The sequence below is a fragment of the Aplysia californica genome, unplaced genomic scaffold, assembly GCF_000002075.1.
Source record: "Aplysia californica isolate F4 #8 unplaced genomic scaffold, AplCal3.0 scaffold01102, whole genome shotgun sequence".
NCBI lineage: Eukaryota > Metazoa > Mollusca > Gastropoda > Aplysiida > Aplysiidae > Aplysia > Aplysia californica.
Genome location: NW_004798372.1, coordinates 7,027 through 12,026, shown reverse-complemented (window position 1 = coordinate 12,026; position 5,000 = coordinate 7,027).

Below are 5,000 nucleotides of genomic sequence, written 5' to 3'. Positions count from 1 at the left end.
AACACGTTATCACAGTGTACAGGGGAGAGCGAGGTGCCGGTCGATTCGGTGGTTCGGCTTTTGTAGATCAATGCATTTTTTACGGAAAGCCCTATTACCTAACCCTATTACTAGATCTATTAGTGTTGTGAAAACTTCAACCTCTACAGCCCAGGCGTCAAAAGATGCTGGAAAATAATACGTCCTGAAGTTTCATAATTTATTTTTTATACAGAATAACACAGTACACAGTCAGTAGTTTTTATTTCATCGAGTTATAAAAATGGTCTTCGTATAAAAATTGCCTTGTTTTCAGAAGCAAGTTTTAATAGTTCTAGTTCTACCGAATCGATTTTCACGCGAATTCAACCATTTTGATGATCTTTTTTTTCCTTTTAAAAAGATGTAGATCTAGGCCTGTCGGATGTGGCAGTGCGAATAACACTGAGTTGTTTAGATCTTGATCTAGACCCATCAAAACACGAGGCTTCGTGGCCGATCACAAAGGTCTACGACGGGCTTATCGAGGCCAATTCGCCCTGCCGCGAGCACGTTCACTAAACTGCCTACCAGATAGAATCTCCTACAAATATTCTCTACACGATCTTTGCTATAATGTTAGTACACACACACGACTGTAAAACTGGAGACGAACACACACGACAGCAAGCATTCTAATAAAAAGCCCGGGTGTAGTGTCTGACTTTTTATGTAGATCCCCGAAGTGAGTAACATTAACCAAGAGCCCATGGCATACGGGGCGCTTACGTCCCGTGAGTAAAAAAGAGTAAGGTACAATACGGTGACTACCGTGACAACAACTACTACTAGGCCTACTAGCCTACATGTACTACTACGAGACAGTACGAGAGAGTGTCACTCAGGCAAAGATAGTGTAACTTTGACTCAGCCACGTATTGTACACACTTTTTATACCCCAAATTTAACCCGGAAGTCCATTCGGAGGATTTGACCTTTTCACTTGACCAAAGTGTGCCAAAATGGTAGCCTAGCTTTTGCTCCTCCATGAAGGAAAAATCTGGCCCTCATTCAAACCGTTGGGATTGAGCAACATTTTGCGTATTGTGCTTTGTTCTTTACAATATTCATTATGGTTATGATTTATAAGTTGTACACTGAGACAAAACCGTACTAAATGAGGAAGGTGCACCATTATGAAAGTGGAACGAAATCAGATGCCTGAAAAGGGTAGTCTGAGCATGTGTGGCCTAAATAAGCTAAACCCCGCGCCCTTACCTTATTTAGGCCATATGTGGCCTAAATAAGCAAACCCCCCCCCCAAAACAACAAAAAAAAAAAAGTTGGTCAACTCACAGGCCCTACGAAGAAAAAAAAGACCCGCGTCTGTGGTGTAGCGGTTATGCATTTCACTTCCGCCAGCAGGAGGCCAGAGTTCGATTTCCAAGCAGTTGGAAAATTTATTAATCGAGTATCTCCGTCTTTCTGCTTTCTGCTGGGATGTTGTGTTCATCTCTGCCCGGGTTGGCCCTGACAGTGACAGGCAGGGTCGGGAGCCCGCCTCATAAATAATCTAAACTGTGTCCATAGAGGCGTAAAAAATACATACATTTAAAACGAGCCCGCCTCATAAATAATCTAAACTGTGTCCATAGAGGCGTAAAAAATACATACATTTAAAACGAGATTATCTAAGAACAAAAATGCCGATTTAAATCAGTAAAAATGTCATCAAACAAACACTTCAGAGTCTCCATCATATATATATATATATATATATATATATATATATATATATATATATATATATATATATATATATATATATATGTATATATATATATAACCTGTTAATAGCTCTGCAGGCATCATTTTGTGCATAGCTACACTTCGGTCCTGCATCCAAGGTGTCCGCCTCTTACTGCTAAAAATTGGTCCTTCGTGGTCTTGTAAAACTTAGGTAGATAATTCTAACAAATAAACTTTAACTTAAATCATGTTTTTAAATACTTCAGGATGGGCTGAATCAACTGATTTTAAACTCCTATTTCTAGTTTTATAAATACATTCGATGTGGCTGGGATGGTCTTTGTCACCCCGCTCTGGAATGGCTGATCCGGTGTGACAAAGACAGCTATTTGAAAGTTGCATTTTCAACCCAATAAGTTCATACTTTATATTTGATATTTATTACTTTTAGGCGAATTGTGTGACAACAGCGCCTGGTTTTTACAGTATAAGATCTTGTTGCTAAGTTTGAGCTTAAAGTCTAGAGCTATAAATAAATTTTATATTTAAATTTATTCGAGGAATTACCATGCATTCAAAGTTGTCGGGGATTGATGATAAACAACCAAGTATACCTATTACAATGTATTAATATTTAAGAATATTATCCTCTTCTATCTCTGTAGATTTCTGTTTCAATACAGCACCCTCATTCAAGTCTACACCTAAATACATTACTACCCGGTAGTAAAATACCATTTTCACGATGCCGAGAACCCACAAGCCAAAGCCTGGTGGAGCGGCAGTATAACAAAGATATTGATCTGAAACTTTCTAATGCTGCTTTGTCGATTGAGCCTATTTGGGGTACTGCACTGATAGTTGGATGCCCTCACAAAGAGTCACGATGAGCATAAGATGATTTTTTCCAGAGGTCACAGTCATTCCAGGGTCGGAATTACTAATACCGTTCTGTTTTATAAGAGAGATTTGATTAATAGGGTGGTCTTGTCACCCCATGTCAGTGTGACTATATATAAGACCAAACCCCAAAACACTCAATATCTATAGAAACAGCAGATTGTACATTTTGAAAACTATGCATTTGGCGAACACTATCAGGACCCCCAATCTAAAACAAAAACGATTAGTTTACAATGATTTATATTGTAGGGCTTGTACTATCTTTGCTAACAGCTTGTACAAAAGGTCGTCTTAGAGTCACCCCGGTCACACTGAATAGATCTATGTGTCACGACACGGTAGAATCAAGCGCTCACCAATTTTTGGGCATATGGAATTATTGGTGTAATCTTAAAGCGTGTTTATTAATTATTGTCTTGATATGTGTGAAGTAGTGATGAAATCAGGCGCTTGTCAAAATATTGGAATAGTAGAAACCAACACTTTTTTTCGCCCGTTGCGCAACCGTTTCAACACCTGTTATGTCCATTTAAAAACGTAACAATATAATATATATATATATATATATATATATATATATATATATATATATATATATATATGTGTGTGTGTGTGTGTGTGTGTGTGTGTGTGTGTGTGTGTGTGTGTGTGTGTGTGTGTGTGTGTGTGTGTGTGTGTGTGTGTGTGTGTGTGTGTGTGTTTTTATATGAATTTTTACTGAAAAACGTTGATGATTTCTGCCAATATTTTCTTTCTAGAATGTCCTGGTCTAGTGTTCAGTAGACCCGAGAACCGATCCCCCAATGGGCGGGCACTGGGTACATGTACATGTATAAGGTTAGCTGATTGAGCCTGGTCTACAAAATTTCAAAAAGTTTCTGCTCCCGGGCTCAAAAGCCACTTTTTAGATACACGCTAGGCTTTTTGAGCGCTGAACACGAAAATGACAGTGACATTTGCCGTTTAGGTCTTGTTTTTAAGATATTCTGTTTTTCGTTATTTGCAATTGGAGTAATAAGGACTGAAAATGACTCTCTCTTCATACTTACATGTATTTAACTCGTTACTTTTTTAATCTTGCTTTTTGCATTCAAGTCCGGGTGCATTTCATGTAAATGACCAAGAGTAATCTTCTAACACAATAATATTTGGACGCCACTTTCCCTGAGTCGCTTTTCCATGGTTGCAATGCTTTGGTGAAGTCAATCCCCATGATGTTCGTCGCTCACAATATCACATTAATAGAACCACCCACACCATGACATTTAAGCAGGTTGCTTTTCATTGCAAAAAAGGTTAGAAAATCATAGTCTCGGTTTCAAAATATTATTATGATCACTCTCACACTAATCGCAAGCAAGTTTCACTGTTGGATCCTTGAGCTTAACAGTTCAGCTTTGTGTTTAAGCAGCTCTAAGTTTCCGAGGTCATTCAATCCATTTTACGTGAGTATACGACGTATTCTAGCAAGGAACTTTATTTTAGCAGCTTCGGAATGTTTATGTTTAGAAAAAAAATACTTTTCTCCTACAGTAGACAGACATTTTTTTTCGCGATCGAAACGACAATACTAGAGCTATACTTACTTTACCTTTTTCATCCTGTTGGCATTAAGCGTCGAGGTGAGAAGCAGTTTTCTATGATAGGCCAGCTCCACAGCTCTTTCAATTGGGATGTTATTATTTCTCAGGGTTTCTCTGACACCCTCAATCGACCTTTTGGGTGGCCTTCCTGCTCCTTTATAGCCCAAGTGCTTGGTGTTATAAGCTCTCGATGTTGGCTAGCAAGGTAGCTTCGTAACAGGTGACTAAACCATTTTATTCTCTGTCTTTCTATAGAATGCAGACAGAGCTCAGTGCCAATAGTTGCTATTATTTTTTTCATTTCTCAGTCTGTCTCGTCTTGTTTGCATTCATGGGTTTTATTTGATGTCCAGGTCTGGCACTGGTAGCATAAAGTGGGTATGAAAATTGGAGTGATAAGCTGTCTCTTTGCGTCAATCGAAACTTAGTCTTGGTGAAATGGTAAATGGTATGACTTTAACGCCCCTAACAACGCTAGGTTATTTAAGGGGCGGGACCTCCTAGTTTAACGTCCGTCTCCGATAGGACCGAGCCAAGTGGGAAGTTCGTGTAAGGTGCCTTTCCCAAGAACACAACGTCGGACCGAGCTGAGGCTCAAACCCCCGAACCCGCAATCTCACGATTACGAGTCAGGTAGCCTAACCACTAGGCGACCGACGCCACCTTACAGTCTTGCACTATAAAGATAGCAAGATAGCAACCAAAAGAAATGTGTTTGTCTTTCATTTTTCATCAATGTTGCTTTTCTTTTGTTGTTGTAGTTGTTGTTGTTGTTTGTTGTTGTTTTTTTGTGTGGGTTTTTTTTTG